General features: G+C 61.5%; 1 long non-coding RNA gene across 1 annotated transcript; it reads right to left on the reverse strand.

The window, feature by feature from the left end:
- Nucleotides 1-24113: 24113 nt before the first annotated feature.
- LOC138067384 (uncharacterized) lies at nt 24114-26681 on the reverse strand. The gene is made up of 3 exons (XR_011141245.1): nt 26538-26681; nt 24738-24979; nt 24114-24458 (listed from the first exon to the last, which is right to left on the reverse strand). It is a non-coding gene; the product is annotated as an uncharacterized lncRNA (long non-coding RNA).
- Nucleotides 26682-26905: the final 224 nt, after the last annotated feature.

Here is a 26905-nt window from a genome sequence, read left to right on the forward strand (position 1 = left end):
GCCTTGGGGCTGAAACCACTCCGCCAGGGCCAAAACCACTGTGTCGGGGCTCAAAGCATTCCACCAGGGCTAAAACCACTCCGTCGACATTAAAACCACTACGCCAAGCCTAAAACCACTCCGCCAGGGCCGAAACCACTGCGTCAGGCCTGAAACCACTCCGCCAGGGCCAAAACCACTGCGTCAGGTAGAAAACCACTCCGCCGAGCCTAAAACAACTCCGTCGGGGCTGAAACCACTCCACCAGTGCTGAAACCGCTCCGTCGGGGCTGAAACCCCTCCGTGAAGCCGAAAAGTACTCTGTCGGGGCTGAAACCCCTCCGTGAAGCCGAAAAGCACTCTGTCGGGGCTGAAAGCACTCCGCCGAGCCTAAAAGCACTGCATCGGGGCTGAAACCACTGCGCCAGGGCCAAATCCACTCCGTCAGGGCTGAAACCACTCCATCAAACCTAAAACCACTCCGTCGGGGCCGAAAACCACTCCGTCGGGGCCGAAAACCACTCCGTCGGGGCCGAAAACCACTCCGTCGGGGCTGAAACCACTCCGTCGGGGCTGAAACCACTCCGTCGGGGCTGAAACCACTGTGCCAGGGTCGAAACCACTCCTCCGACAGTAAAACCACTACATCAAGCCTAAAACCACTCCGTCGGGGCTGAAACCACTCCGCCGAGCCTAAAACCACTCTGTCGGGGCTGAAACCACTGTGCTGGGGCGGAAACTGCTCCGTCAGGCTGTAAACCACTGCGTCAGGCCGGAAAGCACTCCACCAGGGCCAAAACCTGAAAGCGTTCCACCAGGGCTAAAACCACTCCGTCGACATTAAAACCACTGCACCAAGCCTAAAAGCACTCCGCCGAGCCTGAAACCACTGTGTCAGGCCTGAAACGACTCCGCCGAGCCTGAAACCACTGCGTCAGGCCTAAAACCACTCCGCCGAGCCGAAAACAACTCTGTCGGGGCCAAAACCACTCCACCAGTGCTGAAACCGCTCCGTCGGGGCTGAAACCCCTCCGTGAAGCCGAAAAGCACTGTGTCGGGGCTGAAACCCCTCCGTGAAGCCGAAAAGCACTGTGTCGGGGCTGAAACCCCTCCGTGAAGCCGAAAAGCACTGTGTCGGGGCTGAAACCCCTCCGTGAAGCCGAAAAGCACTGTGTCGGGGCTGAAACCCCTCCGTGAAGCCGAAAAGCACTGTGTCGGGGCTGAAACCCCTCCGTGAAGCCGAAAAGCACTGTGTCGGGGCTGAAACCCCTCCGTGAAGCCGAAAAGCACTGTGTCGGGGCTGAAACCCCTCCGTGAAGCCGAAAAGCACTGTGTCGGGGCTGAAACCCCTCCGTGAAGCCGAAAAGCACTGTGTCGGGGCTGAAACCCCTCCGTGAAGCCGAAAAGCACTGTGTCGGGGCTGAAACCCCTCCGTGAAGCCGAAAAGCACTGTGTCGGGGCTGAAACCCCTCCGTGAAGCCGAAAAGCACTCTGTCGGGGCTGAAACCCCTCCGTGAAGCCGAAAAGCACTCTGTCGGGGCTGAAACCCCTCCGTGAAGCCGAAAAGCACTCTGTCGGGGCTGAAACCCCTCCGTGAAGCCGAAAAGCACTCTGTCGGGGCTGAAAGCACTCCGTGAAGCCGAAAAGCACTCTGTCGGGGTTGAAAGCACTCCGCCGAGGCCAAAACCACTCGTCTGACCTTAAAACCCCTCCGCCGAGCCTAAAAGCACTGCATTGGGGCTGAAACCACTGCGCCAGGGCCAAATCCACTCCGTCGGGGCTGAAACCACTCCACCGAGCCTAAAAGCAGTGCGTCAGGGCTGAAACCACTCCGCCAAGCCTAAAACCACTGCGTCAGGTGGAAAACCACTCCGCCGAGCCTAGAACCACTCCACTGAGCCTAAAAGCACTGCATTGGGGCTGAAACCACTCTGCCAGGGCTAAAACGACTGCGTCGGGGCTGAAACCACTCCATCAAGCCTAAAACCACTGCGTCGGGGCTGAAACTACTGCGTCAGGCCCAAAATAACTCCGTCGGGGCCAAAACCACTCCAGCAGTGCTGAAACCACTGTGCCAAGCCTGAAACCACTGCGTCGGGGCTGAAACCACTCCGCCAGGGCCAAAACCACTCGTCTGACCTTAAAACCACTCCATCAAGCCTAAAAGCACTCCGTCGGGGCCGAAACCGCTCCGTCGGGGCCGAAACCGCTCCGTCGGGGCCGAAACCGCTCCGTCGGGGCCAAAACCACTCCATCAAACCTAAAACCACTGCATCAGGCCGAAAACCATTCCGTCGGGGCTGAAACCGTTCCGTCGGGGCTGAAACCACTGTGCCAGGGCCGAAACCACTGTGCCAGGGCCAAAACCACTCCTCCGACAGTAAAACCACTACATCAAGCCTAAAACCACTCCGTCGGGGCTGAAACCACTCCGCCGAGCCTAAAACCACTCTGTCGGGGCTGAAACCACTGTGCTGGGGCGGAAACTGCTCCGTCAGGCTGTAAACCACTGCGTCAGGCCGGAAAGCACTCCACCAGGGCCAAAACCTGAAAGCGTTCCACCAGGGCTAAAACCACTCCGTCGACATTAAAACCACTACGCCAAGCCTAAAAGAACTCCGCCGAGCCTGAAACCACTCCGCCAGGGCCAAAACCACTCCGCCGAGCCGAAAACAACTCCGTCGGGGCCAAAACCACTCCACCAGTGCTGAAACCGCTCCGTCGGGGCTGAAACCCCTCCGTGAAGCCGAAAAGCACTGTGTCGGGGCTGAAACCCCTCCGTGAAGCCGAAAAGCACTGTGTCGGGGCTGAAACCCCTCCGTGAAGCCGAAAAGCACTCTGTCGGGGTTGAAAGCACTCCGCCGAGGCCAAAACCACTCGTCTGACCTTAAAACCCCTCCGCCGAGCCTAAAAGCACTGCATCGGGGCTGAAACCACTGCGCCAGGGCCAAATCCACTCCGTCAGGGCTGAAACCACTCCATCAAACCTAAAACCACTGCATCAGGCCGAAAACCACTCCGTCGGGGCTGAAACCACTCCACCGAGCCTAAAAGCAGTGCGTCAGGGCTGAAACCACTCCGCCAAGCCTAAAACCACTGCGTCAGGTGGAAAACCACTCCGCCGAGCCTAGAACCACTCCACTGAGCCTAAAAGCACTGCATTGGGGCTGAAACCACTCTGCCAGGGCTAAAACGACTGCGTCGGGGCTGAAACCACTCCATCAAGCCTAAAACCACTGCGTCGGGGCTGAAACTACTGCGTCAGGCCCAAAATAACTCCGTCGGGGCCAAAACCACTCCAGCAGTGCTGAAACCACTGTGCCAAGCCTGAAACCACTGCGTCGGGGCTGAAACCACTCCGCCGAGCCTGAAACCACTCCGCCAGGGCCAAAACCACTCCGTCGAGCCTAAAAGCAGTGCGTCAGGGCTGAAACCACTCCTCCAAGCCTAAAACCACTGCGTCAGGTGGAAAACCACTCCGCCGAGCCTAAAAGTAGTGTGTCAGGGCTGAAACCACTCCTCCAAGCCTAAAACCACTGCGTCAGGTGGAAAACCACTCCGCCGAGCCTAAAAGCAGTGCGTCAGGGCTGAAACCACTCCACCGAGCCTGAAACAACTGCGTCGGGGCTGAAACCACTCCGCCAGGGCCAAAACCACTCGTCTGACCTTAAAACCACTCCATCAAGCCTAAAAGCACTGCGTCGGGGCAGAAACTGCTCGGTCAGGCTGAAAACCACTCCGCCGAGCCTGAAAGCACTGCGTCGGGGCAGAAGCCGCTCCGTGGTTGCTGAAACCACTCTGCCGAGCCTAAAACCACTCCGCCGGGGCTGAAACCACTCCACCAGGGCCAAAACCACTCTGCCAAGCCTAAAACCACTGCGTCGGGGCTGAAACCACTCCGCCGAGCCTGAAACCACTGCGTCAGGCCTGAAATCACTCTGCCGAGCCTGAAACCACTGCGTCAGGCCTAAAACCACTCCACCGAGCCTAAAACAACTCTGTCGGGGCCTAAACCACTCCAGCAGTGCTGAAACCACTCCGCCGGGTCTGAAACCACTCCGCCGAGCCTAAAACCACTCTGTCAGGGCCAAAACCACTCCACCAGTGCTGAAACCGCTCCGTCGGGGCTGAAACCCCTCCGTGAAGCCGAAAACCACTGTGTCGGGGCTGAAACCCCTCCGTGAAGCCGAAAAGCACTGTGTCGGGGCTGAAACCCCTCCGTGAAGCCGAAAAGCACTGTGTTGGGGTTGAAACCCCTCCGTGAAGCCGAAAAGCACTGCGTCGGGGTTGAAATCACTCCGCCAAGCCGAAAACCACTGCGTCAGGGTTGAAACCACTGCGCCAGGGCCAAAACCACTCGTGTGACCTTAAAACCACTCCGCCGAGCCTAAAAGCACTGTGTCGGGGCTGAAACCGCTCTGCCAGGGCCAGAACCACTGCGTCGGGGCTGAAACCATTCCGCCGAGCCGAAAAGCACTCTGTCGGGGTTGAAACCACTCTGCCAAGCCTAAAAGCACTGCGCCGACATTAAAACCATTCTGCCAAGCCTAAAACCACTCCGTCGGGGCTGAAACCACTCGGCTGACCTTAAAACCACTCCATCAAGCCTAAAAGCACTGCGTCGGGGCAGAAACTGCTCGGTCAGGCTGAAAACCACTCCGCCGAGCCTAAAACCACTCCGCCGGGGCTGAAACCAGTGCGTCAGGCCCAAAACCACTCTGCCAAGCCTAAAACAACTCCGTCGGGGCCAAAACCACTCCACCAGTGCTGAAACCGCTCCGTCGGGGCTGAAACCCCTCTGTGAAGCCGAAAAGCACTCTGTCGGGGTTGAAACCACTCCGCGAAGCCGAAAAGCACTGTGTCGGGGCTGAAACCACTCCGCCAGGGCCAAAACCACTCGTGTGACCTTAAAACCACTCCGCCGAGCCTAAAAGCACTGCATCGGGGCTGAAACCACTCCGCCAGGGCCAAAACCACTGCGTCGGGGCTGAAACCACTCCGCCGAGCCTGAAACCACTCCGCCAGGGCCAAAACCACTCCGTCGAGCCTAAAAGCAGTGCGTCAGGGCTGAAACCACTCCTCCAAGCCTAAAACCACTGCGTCAGGTGGAAAACCACTCCGCCGAGCCTAAAAGCAGTGCGTCAGGGCTGAAACCACTCCGCCAAGCCTGAAACCACTGCGTCGGGGCTGAAACCACTCCGCCAGGGCCAAAACCACTCGTCTGACCTTAAAACCACTCCATCAAGCCTAAAAGCACTGCGTCAGGGCAGAAACTGCTCGGTCAGGCTGAAAACCACTCCGCCGAGCCTGAAAGCACTGCGTCGGGGCAGAAGCCGCTCCGTGGTTGCTGAAACCACTCTGCCGAGCCTAAAACCACTCCGCCGGGGCTGAAACCACTCCACCAGGGCCAAAACCACTCTGCCAAGCCTAAAACCACTGCGTCGGGGCTGAAACCACTCCGCCGAGCCTGAAACCACTGCGTCAGGCCTGAAATCACTCTGCCGAGCCTGAAACCACTGCGTCAGGCCTAAAACCACTCCACCGAGCCTAAAACAACTCTGTCGGGGCCTAAACCACTCCAGCAGTGCTGAAACCACTCCGCCGAGCCTAAAACCACTCCGCCGAGCCTAAAACCACTCTGTCAGGGCCAAAACCACTCCACCAGTGCTGAAACCGCTCCGTCGGGGCTGAAACCCCTCCGTGAAGCCGAAAAGCACTGTGTCGGGGCTGAAACCCCTCCGTGAAGCCGAAAAGCACTGTGTCGGGGCTGAAACCCCTCCGTGAAGCCGAAAAGCACTCTGTCGGGGCTGAAACCATTCCGCCAAGCCGAAAAGCACTGTGTTGGGGTTGAAACCCCTCCGTGAAGCCGAAAAGCACTGCGTCGGGGTTGAAATCACTCCGCCAAGCCGAAAACCACTGTGTCAGGGTTGAAACCACTGCGCCAGGGCCAAAACCACTCGTTTGACCTTAAAACCACTCCGCCGAGCCTAAAAGCACTGCATCGGGGCTGAAACCACTCCGCCAGGGCCAAAACCACTCCGTCGGGGCTGAAACCACTCCGCCGAGCCTGAAACCACTCCGCCAGGGCCAAAACCACTCCGTCGAGCCTAAAAGCAGTGCGTCAGGGCTGAAACCACTCCTCCAAGCCTAAAACCACTGCGTCAGGTGGAAAACCACTCCGCCGAGCCTAAAAGTAGTGTGTCAGGGCTGAAACCACTCCTCCAAGCCTAAAACCACTGCGTCAGGTGGAAAACCACTCCGCCGAGCCTAAAAGCAGTGCGTCAGGGCTGAAACCACTCCGCCAAGCCTGAAACCACTGCGTCGGGGCTGAAACCACTCCGCCAGGGCCAAAACCACTCGTCTGACCTTAAAACCACTCCATCAAGCCTAAAAGCACTGCGTCAGGGCAGAAACTGCTCCGTCAGGCTGAAAACCACTCCGCCGAGCCTGAAAGCACTGCGTCGGGGCAGAAGCCGCTCCGTGGTTGCTGAAACCACTCTGCCGAGCCTAAAACCACTCCGCCGGGGCTGAAACCACTCCACCAGGGCCAAAACCACCCTGCCAAGCCTAAAACCACTGCGTCGGGGCTGAAACCACTGCGTCAAGCCTGAAACTACTCCGCCAGGGCCAAAACCACTGCGTCAGGCCTAAAACCACTCCGCCGAGCCTAAAACAACTCCGTCGGGGCCAAAACCACTCCAGCAGTGCTGAAACCGCTCCGTCGTTGCTGAAACCCCTCCGTGAAGCCGAAAAGCACTCCGCCGAGCCTAAAACCACTCCGCCAGGGCCAAAACCACTCGTGTGACCTTAAAACCACTCCGCCGAGCCTAAAAGCACTCTGTCAGGGTTGAATCCACTCCGTTGAGCCTAAAAGCAGTGCGTCAGGGCTGAAACCACTCCTCCAAGCCTAAAACCACTGCGTCAGGTGGAAAACCACTCCGCCGAGCCTAAAAGTAGTGTGTCAGGGCTGAAACCACTCCTCCAAGCCTAAAACCACTGCGTCAGGTGGAAAACCACTCCGCCGAGCCTAAAAGCAGTGCGTCAGGGCTGAAACCACTCCGCCAAGCCTGAAACCACTGCGTCGGGGCTGAAACCACTCCGCCAGGGCCAAAACCACTCGTCTGACCTTAAAACCACTCCATCAAGCCTAAAAGCACTGCGTCGGGGCAGAAACTGCTCGGTCAGGCTGAAAACCACTCCGCCGAGCCTGAAACCACTGCGTCAGGGCAGAAGCCACTCCGTGGTTGCTGAAACCACTCCGCCGAGCCTAAAACCACTCCGCCGGGGCTGAAACCACTCCGCCAGGGCCAAAACCACTCTGCCAAGCCTAAAACCACTGCGTCGGGGCTGAAACCACTCTGCCGAGCCTGAAACCACTGCGTCAGGCCTGAAATCACTCTGCCGAGCCTGAAACCACTGCGTCAGGGCAGAAGCCACTCCGTGGTTGCTGAAACCACTCCGCCGGGGCTGAAACCACTCCGCCGGGGCTGAAACCACTCCGCCGGGGCTGAAACCACTCCGCCGGGGCTGAAACCACTCCGCCGGGGCTGAAACCACTCCGCCAGGGCCAAAACCACTCCGTCGGGGCTGAAACCACTCCGCTGAGCCTAAAACCACTGCGTCGGGGCGAAAACCACTCCGTCGGGGCTGAAACCACTCCGCCGAGCCTAAAAGCAGTGCGTCAGGGCTGAAACCACTCTGCCAAGCGTAAAACCACTCCACCGAGGCGAAAACCACTCCGTCGGGGCTGAAACCACTCCATCAAGCCTAAAACCACTCCGCCGGGGCTGAATCCACTCCGCCAGGGCCAAAACCACTCTGCCAAGCCTAAAACCCCTCTGCCGGGGCTGAAACCACTCCGCCGAGCCTAAAAGCAGTGCGTCAGGGCTGAAACCACTCTGCCGAGCCTGAAACCACTGCATCAGGCCTAAAACCACTGCGCCGAGCCTAAAACAACTCTGTCGGGGCCTAAACCACTCGGCTGACCTTAAAACCACTCCATCAAGCCTAAAAGCACTACGCCGGGGCTGAAACTGCTCGGTCAGGCTGAAAACCACTCCGCCGAGCCTGAAACCACTGCGTCAGGGCAGAAGCCACTCCGCCGAGCCTGAAACCCCTCCGTCGGGGCTGAAACCCCTCCGTCGGGGCTGAAACCCCTCCGTCGGGGCTGAAACCCCTCCGTCGGGGCTGAAACCCCTCCGTCGGGGCTGAAACCACTGTGCTGGGGCGGAAACTGCTCCGTCAGGCTGTAAACCACTGCGTCAGGCCGAAAAACACTCCACCAGGGCCAAAACCACTGCGTCGGGGCTGAAAGCATTCCACCCGGGCTAAAACCACTCCGCCAGTGCTGAAACCGCTCCGTCGGGGCTGAAACCCCTCCGTGAAGCCGAAAAGCACTGTGTTGGGGCTGAAACCCCTCCGTGAAGCCGAAAAGCACTGTGTCGGGGCTGAAACCCCTCCGTGAAGCCGAAAAGCACTGTGTCGGGGTTGAAACCACTCCGTGAAGCCGAAAAGCACTGCGTCGGGGCTGAAACCCCTCCGTGAAGCCGAAAAGCACTGTGTCGGGGCTGAAACCCCTCCGTGAAGCCGAAAAGCACTGTGTTGGGGTTGAAACCACTCCGTGAAGCCGAAAAGCACTGCGTCGGGGCTGAAACCCCTCTGTGAAGCCGAAAAGCACTGTGTCGGGGTTGAATCCACTCCGCCAAGCTGAAAAGCACTGTGTTGGGGCTGAAACCCCTCCGTGAAGACGAAAAGCACTGTGTCGGGGTTGAAACCACTCCGCCAGGGCCAAAACCACTCGTCTGACCTTAAAACGACTCCACTGAGCCTAAAACCATTCCGTCAGGACTGGAACCACTCCGCCGAGCCTAAAACCACTGCTTCGGGGCTGAAATCACTCTGCCGAGCCTGAAACCACTGCGTCAGGGCTGAAACCACTCCGCCGAGCCTAAAACAACTCTGTCGGGGCCAAAACCACTCCAGCAGTGCTGAAACCACTCCGCCGGGGCTGAAACCACTCTGCCGAGCCTAAAACCACTCCGTCAGGGCCAAAACCACTCCGCCAAGCCGAAAACCACTGCATCGAGGCTGAAACCACTCCGCCAAGCCGAAAAGCACTGTGTCGGGGCTGAAACCACTCCGCCGAGGCCAAAACCACTGCGTCGGGGCCGAAACCACTCCGCCGAGCCTAAAACCACTCCGCCGAGCGTAAAAGCACTCTGTCAGGGTTGAATCCACTCTGCCGAGCCTAAAAGCACTGTGTCGGGGCTGAAACCACTCCGCCAGGGCCAAAACCACTCGTCTGACCTTAAAACCACTCCATCAAGCCTAAAAGCACTGCATCGAGGCTGAAACCACTCCGCCAAGCCGAAAAGCACTGTGTCGGGGCTGAAACCACTCCGCCGAGGCCAAAACCACTGCGTCGGGGCCGAAACCACTCCGCCAGGGCCAAAACCACTCCGCCGAGCCTAAAACCACTCCGCCGAGCGTAAAAGCACTCTGTCAGGGTTGAATCCACTCTGCCGAGCCTAAAAGCACTGTGTCGGGGCTGAAACCACTCCGCCAGGGCCAAAACCACTCGTCTGACCTTAAAACCACTCCATCAAGCCTAAAAGCACTGCATCGGGGCTGAAACCACTCCGCCGGGGCTGAAACCACTCCGCCAGGGCCAAAACCACTGAGTCGGGGCTGAAACCACTCCGCCGAGGCCAAAACCACTCGTCTGACCTTAAAACCACTCCGCCGAGCCTAAAAGCAGTGCGTCGGGGCTGAAACTACTGCGTCAGGCCCAATACAACTCCGCCAGGGCCAAAACCACTCCGTTGTTGCTGAAACAACTCCGCCAGGGCCAAAAAAACTATGCCAAGCCTAAAACCTCTCCGCCGGGGCGAAAACCACTCCGTCAGGGCTGAAACCACTCCGCCAAGCCGAAAACCACTGCGTCAGGTAGAAAACCACTCCGCCGAGCCTAAAAGCAGTGCGTCAGGGCTGAAACCACTCTGCCAAGCGAAAAACCACTCCACCGAGGCGAAAACCACTGCGTCGGGGCTGAAACCACTCCACCGAGGTGAAAACCACTCCGTCGGGGTTGAAACCACTCCGCCGAGGTGAAAAGCAGTGCGTCGGGGCTGAAACCCCTCCGCCGAGCCTAAAACCACTGCGTCGGGGCTGAAACCACTCCGCCGAGGAGAAAAGCAGTGCGTCAGGGCTGAAACCACTCTGCAAGCCTAAAACCACTGCGCCGACATTAAAACCATTCCGCCAAGCCTAAAACCACTGCGCCGGGGCTGAAACCACTCCGCCGAGCCTAAAACCACTGTGTCGGGGCTGAAACCACGGTGCCAGGATCAAAACCACTCCGCCGGGGCAGAAACCATTCCATCGGGGCTGAAACCACTCCGCCGAGCCTAAAACCACTCCGTCGGGGCTGAAATCACTCTGCCGAGCCTGAAACCACTGCGTCAGGCCTAAAACCACTCCGCCGAGCCTAAAACAACTCTGTCGGGGCCTAAACCACTCGGCTGACCTTAAAACCACTCCATCAAACCTAAAAGCACTGCGTCGGGGCAGAAACTGCTCGGTCAGGCTGAAAACCACTCCGCCGAGCCTGAAACCACTGCGTCAGGGCAGAAGCCACTCCGTGGTTGCTGAAACCACTCCGCCGAGCCTAAAACCACTCCGTCGTTGCTGAAACCACTCCGTCGGGGCTGAAACCACTCCGTCGTTGCTGAAACCACTCCGCCGAGCCTAAAACCACTGCGTCGGGGCGAAAACCACTCCGTCGGGGCTGAAACCACTCCGCCGAGCCTAAAAGCAGTGCGTCAGGGCTGAAACCACTCTGCCAAGCCTAAAACCACTCCACCGAGGCGAAAACCACTCCGTCGGGGCTGAAACCACTCCATCAAGCCTAAAACCACTGCGTCGGGGCTGAATTCACTCCGCCAGGGCCAAAACCACTCTGCCAAGCCTAAAACCCCTCTGCCGGGGCTGAAACCACTCCGCCGAGCCTAAAAGCAGTGCGTCAGGGCTGAAACCACTCTGCCAAGCCTAAAACCACTGCGCCGACATTAAAACCATTCCGCCAAGCCTAAAACCACTGCGTTGGGGCTGAAACCACTCCGCCGAGCCTGAAACCACTGCGTCAGGCCTGAAATCACTCTGCCGAGCCTGAAACCACTGCGTCAGGCCTAAAACCACTCCGCCGAGCCTAAAACAACTCCGTCGGGGGCCAAAACCACTCGTCTGACCTTAAAACCACTCCATCAAGCCTAAAAGCACTGCGTCGGGGCAGAAACTGCTCGGTCAGGCTGAAAACCACTCCGCCGAGCCTGAAACCACTGCGTCAGGGCAGAAGCCACTCCGTCGTTGCTGAAACCACTCCGCCGAGCCTGAAACCACTCCGTCGGGGCTGAAACCACTCCGTGGTTGCTGAAACCACTCCGTCGTTGCTGAAACCCCTCCGTCGGGGCTGAAACCACTGTGCTGGGGCGGAAACTGCTCCGTCAGGCTGTAAACCACTGCGTCAGGCCGAAAAGCACTCCACCAGGGCCAAAACCACTGCGTCGGGGCTGAAAGCGTTCCACCAGGGCTAAAACCACTCCGCCAGTGCTGAAACCGCTCCGTCGGGGTTGAAACCACTCCGTGAAGCCGAAAAGCACTGTGTTGGGGCTGAAACCCCTCCGTGAAGCCAAAAAGCACTGTGTCGGGGCTGAAACCACTCCGCAAAGCCGAAAAGCACTGTGTCGGGGCTGAAACCCCTCCGTGAAGCCGAAAAGCACTGTGTCGGGGTTGAATCCACTCCGCCAAGCTGAAAAGCACTGTGTTGGGGTTGAAACCCCTCCGTGAAGCCGAAAAGCACTGTGTCGGGGTTGAAACCCCTCCGCCAGGGCCAAAACCACTCGTCTGACCTTAAAACGACTCCACTGAGCCTAAAACCATTCCGTCAGGACTGGAACCACTCCGCCGAGCCTAAAACCACTGCGTCGGGGCTGAAATCACTCTGCCGAGCCTGAAACCACTGCGTCAGGGCTGAAACCACTCCGCCGAGCCTAAAACAACTCCGTCGGGGCCAAAACCACTCCAGCAGTGCTGAAACCACTCCGCCGAGCCGAAAAGCACTGTGTCGGGGCTGAAACCACTCCGCCGAGCCTAAAAGCAGTGCGTCGGGGCCGAAACCACTCCGCCAGGGCCAAAACCACTCCGCCGAGCCTAAAACCACTCCGCCGAGCCTAAAAGCACTCTGTCAGGGTTGAATCCACTCCGCCGAGCCTAAAAGCACTGCGTCGGGGCAGAAACTGCTCGGTCAGGCTGAAAACCACTCCGTCGGGGCTGAAACCACTCCGTCGGGGCTGAAACCACTCCGTCGGGGCTGAAACCACTCCGTCGGGGCTGAAACCACTCCGTCGGGGCTGAAACCACTCCGTCGGGGCTGAAACCACTCCGTCGGGGCTGAAACCACTCCGTCGGGGCTGAAACCACTCCGTCGGGGCTGAAACCACTCCGTCGGGGCTGAAACCACTGTGCTGGGGCGGAAACTGCTCCGTCAGGCTGTAAACCACTGCGTCAGGCCGAAAAGCACTCCAGCAGGGCCAAAACGACTGCGTCGGGGCTGAAAGCATTCCACCCGGGCTAAAACCACTCCGCCAGTGCTGAAACCGCTCCGTCGGGGCTGAAACCCCTCCGTGAAGCCGAAAAGCACTGTGTTGGGGCTGAAACCCCTCCGTGAAGCCGAAAAGCACTGTGTCGGGGTTGAAACCCCTCCGTGAAGCCGAAAAGCACTGTGTCGGGGCTGAAACCCCTCCGCGAAGCCGAAAAGCACTGTGTCGGGGCTGAAACCCCTCCGCGAAGCCGAAAAGCACTGTGTCGGGGCTGAAACCCCTCCGTGAAGCCGAAAAGCACTGTGTTGGGGCTGAAACCCCTCCGTGAAGCCGAAAAGCACTGTGTTGGGGCTGAAACCCCTCCGTGAAGCCGAAAAGCACTGTGTTGGGGCTGAAACCCCTCCGTGAAGCCGAAAAGCACTGTGTCGGGGTTGAATCCACTCCGCCAAGCTGAAAAGCACTGTGTTGGGGTTGAAACCACTGTGCCAGGGCCAAAACCACTCGTCTGACCTTAAAACGACTCCACTGAGCCTAAAACCATTCCGTCAGGACTGGAACCACTCCGCCGAGCCTAAAACCACTGCGTCGGGGCTGAAATCACTCTGCCGAGCCTGAAACCACTGTGTCAGGGCTGAAACCACTCCGCCGAGCCTAAAACCACTCCGTCAGGGCCAAAACCACTCCAGCAGTGCTGAAACCACTCCGCCGAGCCGAAAAGCACTGTGTCGGGGCTGAAACCACTCCGCCAAGCCGAAAAGCACTGTGTCGGGGCTGAAACCACTCCGCCGAGGCCAAAACCACTGCATCGGGGCCGAAACCACTCCGCCAGGGCCAAAACCACTCCGCCGAGCCTAAAACCACTCCGCCGAGCCTAAAAGCACTGTGTCGGGGCTGAAACCACTCCGCCAGGGCCAAAACCACTCGTCTGACCTTAAAACCACTCCGCCGGGGCCGAAACCACTCCGCCGGGGCCGAAACCACTCCGCCGGGGCCGAAACCACTCCGCCGGGGCCGAAACCACTCCGCCGGGGCCGAAACCACTCCGCCGGGGCCGAAACCACTCCGCCGGGGCCGAAACCACTCCGCCGGGGCCGAAACCACTCCGCCGGGGCCGAAACCACTCCGCCGGGGCCGAAACCACTCCGCCGGGGCCGAAACCACTCCGCCGGGGCCGAAACCACTCCGCCGGGGCCGAAACCACTCCGCCGGGGCCGAAACCACTCCGCCGGGGCCGAAACCACTCCGCCGGGGCCGAAACCACTCCGCCGGGGCCGAAACCACTCCGCCGGGGCCGAAACCACTCCGCCGGGGCCGAAACCACTCCGCCGGGGCCGAAACCACTCCGCCGGGGCCGAAACCACTCCGCCGGGGCCGAAACCACTCCGCCGGGGCCGAAACCACTCCGCCGGGGCCGAAACCACTCCGCCGGGGCCGAAACCACTCCGCCGGGGCCGAAACCACTCCGCCGGGGCCGAAACCACTCCGCCGGGGCCGAAACCACTCCGCCGGGGCCGAAACCACTCCGCCGGGGCCGAAACCACTCCGCCGGGGCCGAAACCACTCCGCCGGGGCCGAAACCACTCCGCCGGGGCCGAAACCACTCCGCCGGGGCCGAAACCACTCCGCCGGGGCCGAAACCACTCCGCCGGGGCCGAAACCACTCCGCCGGGGCCGAAACCACTCCGCCGGGGCCGAAACCACTCCGCCGGGGCCGAAACCACTGAGTCGGGGCCGAAACCACTGAGTCGGGGCCGAAACCACTGAGTCGGGGCCGAAACCACTGAGTCGGGGCCGAAACCACTGAGTCGGGGCCGAAACCACTGAGTCGGGGCCGAAACCACTGAGTCGGGGCCGAAACCACTGAGTCGGGGCCGAAACCACTCGTCTGACCTTAAAACCACTCCGCCGAGCCTAAAAGCAGTGCGTCGGGGCTGAAACCACTCTGCCAAGCATAAAACCACTCCACCGAGGTGAAAACCACTGCGTCGGGGCTGAAACCACTCCACCGAGGTGAAAACCACTCCGTCGGGGTTGAAACCACTCCGCCGAGGTGAAAAGCAGTGCGTCGGGGCTGAAACCCCTCCGCCGAGCCTAAAACCACTGCGTCGGGGCTGAAACCACTCCGCCGAGGGGAAAAGCAGTGCGTCAGGGCTGAAACCACTCTGCAAGCCTAAAACCACTGCGCCGACATTAAAACCATTCCGCCAAGCCTAAAACCACTGCGTCGGGGCTGAAACCACTCCGCCGAGCCTAAAACCACTGCGTCGGGGCTGAAACCACTGTGCCAGGATCAAAACCACTCCGCCGGGGCAGAAACCATTCCATCGGGGCTGAAACCACTCCGCCAGGACCAAAACCACTTGGCTGACCTTAAAACCACTCCATCAAGATTAAAACCATTCCGTCGGGGCTGAAACCACTCCGCCGAGCCTAAAACCACTCCGTCGGGGCTGAAATCACTCTGCCGAGCCTGAAACCACTGCGTCAGGCCTAAAACCACTCCGCCGAGCCTAAAACAACTCCTTCGGGGCTGAAACCACTCCACCAGTGCTGAAACCGCTCTGTCGGGTCTGAAACCACTCCGCCAAGCCGAAAAGCGCTCTGTCGGGGTTGAAACCACTCCGCCAGGGCCAAAACCACTGCGTCGGGGTTGAAACCACACCGCCAGGGCCAAAACCACTGCTTTGGGGCTGAAACCACTCCATCAAGCCTAAAACCACTCTGCCGGGGCTGAAACTAGTGCGTCAGGCCCAAAACGAATCCGTCAGGGCCAAAACCACTCCACCAGTGCTGAAACCACTTTGCCAAGCCTGAAACCACTCCGCCAGGGCCAAAACCACTCGTCTGACCTTAAAACCACTCCATCAAGCCTAAAAGCACTGCGTCGGGGCTGAAACTGCTCCGCCAGGGTCAAAACCACTGCGTCGGGTCTGAAACCACTCCGCCAGGGCCAAAACCACAGCGTCCGGGCTGAAACCACTCCATCGAACCTAAAACCACTGCGTTCGGGCTGAAACCACTCCATCAAGCCTGAAACCACTGTGTCGGTGCTGAAACCACTCCATCAAGCCTAAAAGCACTGCGTCGGGGCTGAAACCACTGCGTCAGGCCCAAAACAACTCCGTCAGGGCTAAAACCACTCCACCAGTGCTGAAACAACTCCGCAAAGCCTGAAACCACTGCGTCGGGGCTGAAACTGCTCCGTCAGGCTGAAAACCACTCCGCCAGGGCCAAAACCACTGCGTCGGGGCTGAAACCACTGTGTCAGGCCGAAAACCACTCTGCCAAGCCTAAAACCACTCCGCCGAGGCAAAAACCACTCCGTGGTTGCTGAAACCACTCCTCCGAGCCTAAAAGCAGTGCGTCAGGGCTGAAACCACTCCACCAAGCCGAAAACCACTGCATCAGGCCGAAAACCACTCCGTCCGGGCAGAAACCACTCCACCAAGCCTAAAAGCACTGCGTCGGGGCTGAAACCACTCCGCCAGGGCCAAAACCACTCCGCTGACATTAAAACCATTCCGTCAGGGCTGGAACCACTCCGCCGAGCCTGAAACCACTGCGTCGGGGCTGAAACCACTGCGTCAGGCCGAAAACAGCTCTGTCGGGGCTGAAACCACTGCGTCGGGGCTGAAACCACTCCGCCAGGGCCAAAACCACTCGGGTGACCTTAGAACCACTCCATCAAGCCTAAAAGCACTGCGTCGGGGCAGAAACTGCTCCGTCAGGCTGAAAACCACTCCGCCGGGGCTGAAACCACTCCACCAGGGCCAAAACCACTCCGATGACATTAAAACCATTCCGTCATGGCTGAAACCACTCCGCCAAGCCTAAAACCCCTCCGTCGGGGCGGAAACCACTGTGCTGGGGCGGAAACTGCTCTGTCAGGCTGTAAACCACTGCGTCATGCCGAAAAGCACTCCACCAGGGCCAAAATCACTGCGTCGGGGCTGAAAGCGTTCCACCAGGGCTAAAACCACTCCGCTGACATTAAAACCACTGCGCCAAGCCTAAAAGCACTGCGTCGGGGCTGAAACCACTCCGCCGAGCCTGAAACCACTCCGTCAGGGCTGAAACCACTCCGCCGAGCCTGAAACCACTGCGTCAGGCCTGAAACCACTCCGCCGAGCCTAAAACAACTCCATCGGGGCCAAAACCACTCCACCAGTGCTGAAACCGCTCCGTCGGGGCTGAAACCCCTCCGTGAAGCCGAAAAGCACTGTGTCGGGGCTGAAGCCCCTCCGTGAGCCGAAAAGCACTGTGTCGGGGTTGAAACCACTCCGCCAAGCCTAAAAGCACTGTGTCGGGGCTGAAACCACTCCGCCAGGGCCAAAACCACTGCGTTGGGGTTGAAACCACTCCGCGGAGCCTAAAACCACTGCGTCGGGGCTGAAACTACTGCGTCAGGGCCAAAACCACTCTGCCAAGCCTAAAACCACTCCACCAGTGCTGAACCCACTGCGCCAAGCCTGAAACCACTGCGTCGGGGCCAAAACCACTCCGCCAGGGCCAAAACCACTGCGTTGGGGCTGAAACCACTCCATCAAGCCTAAAACCACTGCGTCGGGGCTGAAACCTCTCCACCAGGGCCAAAACCACTCGGCTGACCTTAAAACCACTCCATCAAGCCTAAAAGCACTGCATCGGGGCTGAAACTGCTCCGTCAGGCTGAAAACCACTCCACCGAGCCTGAAACCACTGCGTCAGGGCAGAAACCACTCCGCCGAGCCTAAAACCACTGCGTCGGGGCTGAAACCACTCCGCCAGGGCCAAAACCACTCGGCTGACCTTAAAACCACTCCGCCGAGCCTGAAACCACTGCGTCGGGGCTGAAACTGCTCCGTCAGGCTGAAAACCACTCCGCCGTGCCTGAAACCACTCCGCCGAGCCTAAAACAACTCCGTCGGCGCCAAAACCACTGCATCAGGCCGAAAACCACTCCATCGGGGCAGAAACCACTCCACCGAGCTGAGAACGGGCAACCTGCGCGTGTCGGTGTAGGAGACTGGGGAACATCCGTGTGCCTTTTGGTGCATCGGGGCAGCCTCGCAGTGTCGTTGTAGGAGGCCGGAGAGCCTCCGCGTGCCTTTTGCTTCGGCCAGGCAGCCTCCGCGTGCCTTTGTGAGCGTCCGGGCAGCCTCCGCAGGCCTTTGGGTGCGGCCGGGCAGCCTCGGAGTGTCGTTCTAGCAGGCTGGGGAGCCTCCACGTGTCTTTCTAGGAGAGCGGGCAGCCTCGCAGTGTGGTTGAAGGAGAGCGGGCAGCCTCGGAGTGTGGTTGTAGGAGGCCGGGAAAGCTTCACGTGCCTTTGGGTGCAGCTGGGCGGCCTCCGTGTGCCTTTGGGTGCGGCCGGGCAGCCTCTGAGTGTGGTTGCAGGAGACTAGGGAGCCTCCACTTGTCTTTCGGTCCGGCCAGGCAGCCTGCCAGTGTGATTCCAGGAGAGCGGGCAGCCTCCGAGTATCGTTCGGGGAGGCCGGGGAGCCTCCGCGTGCCTTTCTGTGCGGCCGGGGAGCCTCCTCCTACCTTTGGGTACGGCCGGGCAGCCTCGGAGTGTCGTTGTAGGAGGCCAGGTAGTCTCCGAGTGTCGTTCGAGGAGGCCGGGGAGCCTCCGCGTGCCTTTGGGTGCGGCCAGAGATCCTGTGCGTGTCTTTAGGTGTGGCCGGGGAGGCTCCGCATATGTTTCGGTACGTCCGGGCAGCCTTTGAGCGTCATAGTAGGAGAGCGGACAACCTCCATGTGCCTTTGGGTACGTCCAAGCAGCCTCGGAGTGTCGTTGTAGGAGGCCGAGCAGCCTCGGCGTGTCGGTCTAGTGGAGCGGGCAGCCTCCGCGTGTGGTTGTAGGAGACTGAGCAGCGTCTGAGTGTCGTTTTAGGAAGCCGGTTAGCCACTGCGTGTCTTTTGGTAGGGCCGGACAGCATCTGAATGGGGTTCAAGCAGAGCGGGGAGCCTCCGAGTGTCATTGTAGGAGGCCAGGCAGCCTCCACGTGCCTTTGTGAGCGTCTGGGCAGCCTCCACGTGCCTTTGGGTGCGGCCGGGCAGCCTCCGAGTGTTGTTCTAGGAGAGCGGGCAGCATCCTCGTGCCTTTGTGTGTGCGGCCGGGCAGCCAGGAAGCCTTGGCGTGTCGTTGTAGGAGAGCAGGCAGCCTCGGCGTGTCGTTGTAGGAGGCCAGGCAGCCTCTGAGTGTCGTTCTAGGAGAGCAGGTAGCCTCTGAGTGTCATTGTAGGAGGCCAGGCAGCCTCGGAGTGTCATTCTAGGAGAGCAGGCAGCCTCCGCGTGTCGTTGCAGGAAACCGAGCAGCGTCCACGAACCTTGCAGTGTGGCCAGGGAGCCTCCGAGTATCGTTGTAGGAGAGCGGGCAGCATCTGCGTGCCCTTGGGTGCGGCCAGGCAGCCTCCGCATGTCGTTCTAGGAGGCCGGGCAGCCTCCGCGTTCCTTCTGGTGCGGCTGGGGAGCCTCTGCCTGCCTTTCCATGCGGCCAGGGAGCCTGCGAGTGTCATCCTAAGAGGCCGAGGAGCCTCTAAATGTCGTTCTAGGAAGCTGAGGAGCCTCCGAGTGTCGTTCTAGGAGACCAGGGAGCCTCCGTGTGCCATTGGGTGCGGCCAAACAGCCTCTGAATTTTGTTCTAAGAGACCAGGAAGCCTGTGAGTGTCTTTCTAGGAGATTGGGGAGCCTCCGTGTGCCTTTGGGTGCGGCCAGGGAGCCTCCGCGTGTCGTTCTAGGAAGCCAGGAAACGTGCACGTGCGTTTGGGTGCAGCTGGGCAACCTGCGAGTGTTGTTCTAGGAGACCGGGCAGCCTCGGAGCGTCATTCTTGGAAGCCAGGCAGCCTCCGAGTGTCATTTCAGTCGACCGGTCCGGCTCCGCGTGCCTTTGGGTGCGGCCGTGCAGCCTCTGAACTTCGTTCTAGAGACCGGGGAGCCTCGGAGCGTTGTTCTAGGAAGCGGAGGATCCTCTGTGTGCTTTTTGGAGCAGCCGGGGAGCATCTAGTTTTGTTCTAGGAAGCCGGGTATCCTCCACGTGCCTTTGGGTGCGGCCAGGGAGCCTCCTCGTCCCTTTCGGTGCAGCCGGGGAGCCTGTGCATGTCGTTCTAGGAGACTGGGCAGCATCCGAGTGTCGCCTTCGAGTCAGGGGAGCATCCGCGTGTCGTTGTAGGAGACCGGGCAGCTTCCGAGGATCGTCGTAGGAGACCGGGCAGCCTCGGAGTGTCGTTGTAGGAGGCTGAGGAGCCTCCGACTGCCTTTGGGTGCGGCCAGGGAGCCTCCGAGTGTCGTTCTACAAGATCGGGGAGCGTCAGAGTGTCGTTCTGGTGAGTTGGGGATCCTCCGCGCGCCTTCGAGTGCGGCCGTGGAGCCTCCGCGTGCCTTTGGGTGCGGCCTGGACAGCTTCGTATCAGGCTCTGCGTGCTCGGACGGCCTTGTGGCAGGCTCTGCAGGCTTGGGCGAGCTTGGAGGGGCTCTGCGGTCTCATTGGGGCTCTTTTGGAGGTGGGCGAGGCCCTCCGTGTGCCCTCTGGGGTGCCGCACACTCCTGGGGGTGGTTTTTGGCCCCATCCCAGCCCCCTTGGTCTGTCTGTTGTGGTGCCTCTGAGTCATTTGGTGCCTTTTGGGGCACCTGCGACCCCTCGGGGTAGCTTTGGGGGGTGCCCAGACCCCATGTTGTGCTTTTGTGTCATCCGTGACCCCTCGGTGTGCGTTTGTGCCCGCCGCAGGGCTCTTCAGGTGCCCCGTGGTGCTGCCCAGACCCGTCGCTGCCCCTCTGGGGACGCCCCAGAGCCCTCGTGGTGCCCGCTGGTGCTCCCCAGGGCATTCGGTGTGCCTCTGGGTGCTGCGCTGGCGTCTTGGGGGCCTTTGGGGGTGGCCCGGCCGTATGGGTGTGCTCTGGGAGGGCAGCGGGAGCCCTGGGTGTGCTTTGTGGTGTCCGCTGGGTGCCTTGGTGTGGGGTCGGTGGCTGCCTGGAGACCTTTGCAGTGCCGTTAGGGTTGCCGATGGCCCTTGGAAGGGGGTTGGGGCGCTCGTCGGAGGCCTCGTTGCCCCTTTGGGGGTGTCCTGGGCCCTCGGGGGTGTCTTTTGGTGCTGGCCAGGGCTTGTGAGGTGCGTGTGGTTGCTCGCAGAGGCCTGGCTGTGCCTTGTGGTGCCTCTGCGGCCCCTGGTTGTGGCTCTCCTGGTGGCCCAGGGAGCTCGGTGGGCGTGTTGGTGTGTCGCGGGTGCCTGCCCGTGCCTTTTGGTGCGCCCAGGGCCCTCGGGGTGCGTGGAGGGGGGGCCCGCAGTGCCCTCAGGGTGTGTGGGGGTGCCGTGGAGATGTCTGGTGGGCCTCTTGGGGTGCTTAGAGGTGCTGAGGGTGCCTTTTGGTGTGCGCTGGGCCCCTTGGTGTGGCTTTTGGGGCAGCCCAGGGCTGTGGATGTGGCTTTTGGGGCACCGCAGAGCCATGTCGTGTGCTTGTTGGTAGGTCCCAGGCGGGTTGTTGTGGCTTTTGGGGTGCCCCTGGCCCCGCGTTGGGCCTTTCGGAGAGGCCTGGCGCCCTCAGCAGTTTTCTCCTGCTGCCCCGGGCTCCTCGGTGGGCGTTTCGGAGCAGCCTGAGCCCCGAGTGGGGCTGTGGGTGCTCCCCGGTGCCCCCGTTGCGCGTTTGGGGCTGCCCTGGAGCCCGCGGTGTCACTTTTGGTGCCCCGCAGAGTGTTTGCCGCGTCTTTCAGGGCTTTCCTGGCCTCTCGCTGTGCTGCTCGGGCCGCGCGGACCCCCCGGTGTTTCTTTCGGAGTGCCTCAGCCCCTCGGTGTGCCGTCCGGGGTGCCCGGGGCCCCTTGGTGTGCTTTTTGGGGGCCACTAGACCCCTTGGTGTGCTTTTCAGTGCCTTCTGGTCCCCTTGCTGTGCCTTTTGGTGCGCCCCAGAGCTCGGGATGCGGCTTTTGGGGCACCGCAGACCCATTTCTTGTCCTTTTAGGTACGTCCTGGACCTGTTGGTGTGTATTTTGGGGTGTCTTAGCCCCCTCGGAGTGCCTTTCCTTGCACCCCAGAGCAATGGGGGGGGGTGCCTTGTGTGGTGCTCTGCTTCCCCCAAGTGCCTTTCAGGGTGCCCCTGGACCCTCAGTGTGGCTTTTGGGGCACCCTGCACCCCTAGGAGATGCCTTTTGGGGCACCCCAGAGCACTTGGGGTGCTCTGCAGGGTGCTCTAGCCACCTCGGGTGCTTTTCCTGGAGCCCCGCTGTAGCTCTTTGAGAGCTCTCTAGGCTTCGGTTTGCCTTTTGAAGCGTCTGAGATGTTTCTGCTCGCCTGTGGGGATGTGCTGGAGCCCTGGGGTTTGCTTTTTGGCTCCCCAGAGCCTTGGGGGTGGTTTGTTTGTTTGTTTGTTTGTGTTTTTTCCCCTTCCAGAGCACCTCGGAGCCCTCCGTTTGGTTCCTCGGCCCGCCGCTCGCTTCTCCGTGCGCCCCGGCTCCTCGGGTTGCCTTTCGGAGCGCCCTCGATGCTTGGATTGTCTTGTGGGGCACCCCAGAGCCCCCCCCCCCAACACTGCACCCTGCTGGCTTCACCCCAGCCAGGCGGGGAGGGGCTCGTGCAGCACCTGCAGGCAGGCAGGAGGCAGAGGAGTTTGGCAGCGATCCCCTTGCCCTGCCCAGCACCAGGAGGAGGAAGAGGAGGGAGCCGCGGTCCTGTGCCCGCGGAGCCCTCTCCGGCCGGGCAGCGCCCGGCAGCTCAGCCGTCAGCAGCCGGGCAGAGGACGGGCCCCCAAGGGCTCTTGTCTTTCCCTTGCAGCCCGCCCGGCCCTGCGGCAGCGCCAGCGGAGTCAGCGAGACGGCCGGGCCCGGCCCCCAGCCCCCAGGGACCCGATCCCGGAGCCCAAGGGGGAGAGCAGCCTCCTCTCCAGGGAGAGCAGCGTTGCCGGCCCTGCCGGGCCCCCAGGCGGTGGAGAAAGCAGCCACAGCCGCTGCGGGGCCATCTAGGTCCCCGGGGCCCCGACCTTTCCGCGGCTGGACGTGGGCGTTCCTCGTGACAGCCAAGGTTTGGGCGTCAACTCGGCTGGGGGCACGTGGCCGAGCAGCGAGGGCGCCCCAGGCACAGCGAGGCCGCGGCGCTTTTTTGCCCCGAGCAGCTCCCTGGAGTGGGAGCGGCTCCAGTGGGGCCAGGCCTGCCCCTGCCCCCCGGGGGAGCCGGGCGGGTCGAGGCCGGCCCCCGACACCCACCCCTGCCCTTAAAGGCAGGCTTGGGAGACTGTCAGAGTCTTCAAGCCTCAGGGTGCTCTTCAAGTAGCTTGGAGTTCCTTAATTTCTTCCCAAGTCCCTCAGTGTAACTGGAAGACCAACCTCAGGGACTCAGCCCACCTGGGAGACCTCTCTTCTGCAGGGCTCCCAGGTCAGCTGCGTTCCTTACAAGTCCCTAGGGGCTGTCAGAGTCTTAAAGTCTCTGGGGGCTCTGAAGGGAACCAGGAGGCACTGAGGAAGACATTAAGGAGCTCCAAGTACCTGGAAGACCAACCTCAGGGAGTCCGCCCACCTGGGAGACCTTTCTTCTTCAGGTCTCCCAGTTGGGCTGAGTCCCTGAGGTGGTTCTTCCAGTAACTTGGAGAGCCCCCAGAGACTTGAAGACTCTGAAAGTCTCCCAGCCCTGCCTTTAAGGGCAGTGGTGGGCGTCGGGGGCAGGCCTGGACCCGATTGGCTCCCCCGGGGGGCAGGGGCCGGCCTGGCCCAATGGGGGCCCTGGAGGCCCCTGGGCTCCCTAGCCTAAGAGACTGGTGTGGGGACAGAAATTCAGCAAGGCTTTTTTGCCCCCACACAAGTCTCTTAGGCTAGGGAGCCCAGGGGCCTCCAGGGCCCCCACTGGCTCCCGGGGGGGGTGTGGCCCAATGGGGGCCAGGCCTGGCCCCCACGCCCCCCACTGCCCTTAAAGGCAAGGTGGAGAGGCTTTAAGGCTCTTCAAGTCTCTGGGGGCTCTTCAGGGAACTTGGAGTCCCTCAATTTCTTCCCAAGGAACTCCCAGTTACTTGGAGAGCCACCTCAGGGACTCAGCTGAACTGGGAGAACTGAAGAAGGAAGGTCTCCCAGGGGGGCTGAGTCCCTGAGGTGGTTCCTCAAGTAACTGGGAGTTCCTTGGGAAGAAGTTAAGGGACTCCAAGTTCCCTGAAGAGCCCCCAGAGACTTGAAGAGCCTTAAAGCCTCTCCACCTTGCCTTTAAGGGCAGCAGGGGCAGGCCTCAGCCCAAACCCCCCCACTCCCCAGCCTCAGGGCTTTGGTGGGGGCACAAAAACGCCCTGCCCAGCGGCTGCCCCCACACAAAGCCCTGAGGCCAAGGAGCGCTCGCTGCTCCCTCGTCGCCCCGGCCTTCCCCGCTGCCTCCCGGGCTGGAGCTGGGCTGCCAGGGCCCCTGCTCAAAGGAAGGGCCAACCTGGGGGCCAGGAGAAACAGCCCCTTGGGACAGGAGCTCTCACCTACTGCAGCGAGATGGCCCCGGCTGCCGGCTGCCCCCTCTCCGCTCCAGCGCTGCAGCCAGGAGCTCTTCCCCGAGCAGGGAGAACGCAGCCTTCGGCAAGCTGCGAGCAGGCGTGAACAGAGACCGCGCACAGAACACAGCACGTGGCACCTCACCTCAGCTGGGGCTCGCGCCAAGCTTTATTGCCCAGAGCCCAAACACCTTCGCGCGGTGCCACCGTGCCCGAGTCCCACTTGGCGCTTCCTGGGGAGCAGGACGAGCTGGCAGGCGCAGGCTGCCTTCCTGCTGCGGCAGCTCCTGGAGGGGTGCGTGAAGGCCAAAGCCGGATTCTTGCTCCTTCGGGGGGGGGGGAGGGGGGTCTCTGGGAAAGCAGGTCACTTCCTCAGTGCAGCTGGAGTCTGAAGCTGGGGCCCCAAAGAGCTGCGGGAGGGGTGGGCAAGAGACGAAAGAGCAGCTCTTGCCAGCAACCAGCACCTAGGAAAACAAAACAGAGCTCTTAAGAAAGAGCAGGAGCAGGCACTTTCCCCTCTCTCAACACTCGGGCCCGACCCCGCGTCCCCCCCCGGGGAGCGGGCGCTGGGGCTCTGCGCACTGCGGCTCTGCCTTCTGGCCTTCAGCGCATCCACAGAGCACGGCTCCTGCTGAAAACAGAGCAGAAACGCACACAACTAGTGGCCCCAAATATGAAAAAACAATACTACTACTAATAATGAAATAAATCAAAACCAGAGCCATAGCTTGTCTGGCACCTACCAGGCCTCAAAGGTCTCGGAAGGAGCCCGAGCGCCGCTGCTCTCTGCGTGCTGCCAGGGATGGGCAAAACGCCTCTTCCTCCCATACGCAGCTCAGGCCCGTTTCTCCTCCTCCTTCATGTGCAAGGCGACAACGCTGAACACCAAGAGGCCTGCCTTCAGGGAGAAGGCGCCGGCACAGTACAGAAATGCCGAGGGGACACAACGTTCCTACTGCGTGGGCTGCAGGGGACGCCCAGACACCTAGAAAAGGAGAGACCCTCTCTCGAGTCTGGCACTGCACCACAACACAGCAACAGCAGCTCTTGCACACAACTCACACTCCCTCTCCTGTATTAGTGCCCGTGGCTTCCCTGAAAAGGCAAGGGAGCTCTTGAGGTTCTGCCCCAAATCACTGCTTTCCTCCTTAGCTAAAAGCTCGCAGACATGTCCCACCTCGTTTTCCAGCGCCACGTTCTCTACTCTGCAAGAAACAGTTGCACAATTCAACTCTCCGCAACACCAAGACTCTCCGGGCTGCCTTTCGCAGCAACTGCCCAACAGCTCCCCAAAAAGGGGCAGCCACAAGCACAGGTTGTTGGGAAGCCCAGGCCGGGAGCTTGCTAAACAACTCCAAAAAGCAAAGCCAAAGAGAAGCAAGTCCAAAGTCCTCCAGCCCCTCCTACGCTCCAGTACACTGCAGCCCAGCCAGAGCTGTCCCAGAGAGCCCCTTCCCCTGGCACGAGACATTCCCACCGGCCTTACCTGCGGAGAGGAGCCCCGGGGAGCGTAACCCAGTCGGTCATGACCTACTGGGAACTGAAACACCCCACAGCCCTCCGGCAGCGGGAGCTGCACGCCCCAGTTGCCCCCGCAGACAGACAAAGCAGCCACGTTGAGCTGAGCCAGGCAACAGAAAACACAACCGAGAAACACAACCGAGCTCTCAGTGAGCACATCAGCTCTCAGCAGCCACAAAGGAAGCAGACAGAGATCTTGCAGAGACAGGACACAGCTCCCACTACGCTTCTCAGCTCCTCAGGCAGCTGAAACCCCAAAACAGCCTCGCCAGTAAAACACATCTTCTACTTATACGCTTCACAGGCAAGGAGATGGTTTTTCCCCCTGGCCAAATGATACGCTCTGATTCCACTTTCTACAGCAAAGGCTGAAAGCTCTGCACGGGCAGACAGACAGACAAGGAAGGACCCCGCGCCAGCGCCACCACACGCCGAGCCACCACCAGGCTCCAGCGGCTCCCACAGGGCTGGGAACCAGCCTGCCAACACCCGCCCCCGAAGAAAGCCCGAGGGAGGGCGGCAGCCGCGCTGGAAACCTGCCGCCCCCGGCAGCGGACGAGCCCCCGGCGGGGCGGGAAGCGCCACCCGGCCGCCTCGGGGCCGCCAGGGAAGCCCTTGCCCGAGCGCTGCCCCCTCCCCGGCGCTCCGGACAGCCCGGCTGCCGGCTGCCAACGCTCCCTCCTCCGGCGCCGCCCGCAGCCCGCCGGGCACTCGCTGCACGGGCCGGCAAACAGCGCCCGCAGACACCCAGCGCTCCGCTGCCGGCGCTCGCTCCTCCGCGGCGCCCGCCGGTGCTGCCAGCAGCTCGCGGCCGGCACCATCGCGCACGTCCCGCTCGGTCCCGCCGCGCTGCCAACGGCGCTGCCACAACCGTTGCGCGTTGCCCAGGCGAGAGCGACCGGCCGCCCCGACCGCCTCCCCGCGCCCGGCCCGGCCCCCCCGCCGCCCCCGAGCCCGGCTGCGCCACGACCCGCCGCGCGTCCCGCAGCCTGCCGCTCTCCAGCAGCGCCGCGCCACCGCACCAGACAGGACGCGACGCGACGCGACGCGACGCGACGGGACCCGGCCGCCGCCGCCAGGCGCCACCACACAGCCAGCCACCCCGCCGCCATCTTCGCCGCCGGCCGCTCGCTCCCCCCACCCCCGGCCAGAGGCGGGAGCGGGGCGCCAATCAGCGGCGGGCGGCGCGCAGGCGCCCTCCAATGGCCGAGAGGCAGCTGGCCCGGCCGGCCAATCCCCGCGGCGGCCCGGGCGGAGGGCGGGAGGGAGCGGAGAGAGGCCGGAGATGGCGTCCGGCGGCCGTGGGCGCCGCCGAGCGGGCGGGCGGGGCGGGCGGCGGGTCCGGGTCCGGGTCCGGGTCTGGGTCTGCCGGCGCCAGGGACGCGGTCCC

Source organism: Struthio camelus, chromosome 5, assembly GCF_040807025.1.
Source record: "Struthio camelus isolate bStrCam1 chromosome 5, bStrCam1.hap1, whole genome shotgun sequence".
NCBI lineage: Eukaryota > Metazoa > Chordata > Aves > Struthioniformes > Struthionidae > Struthio > Struthio camelus.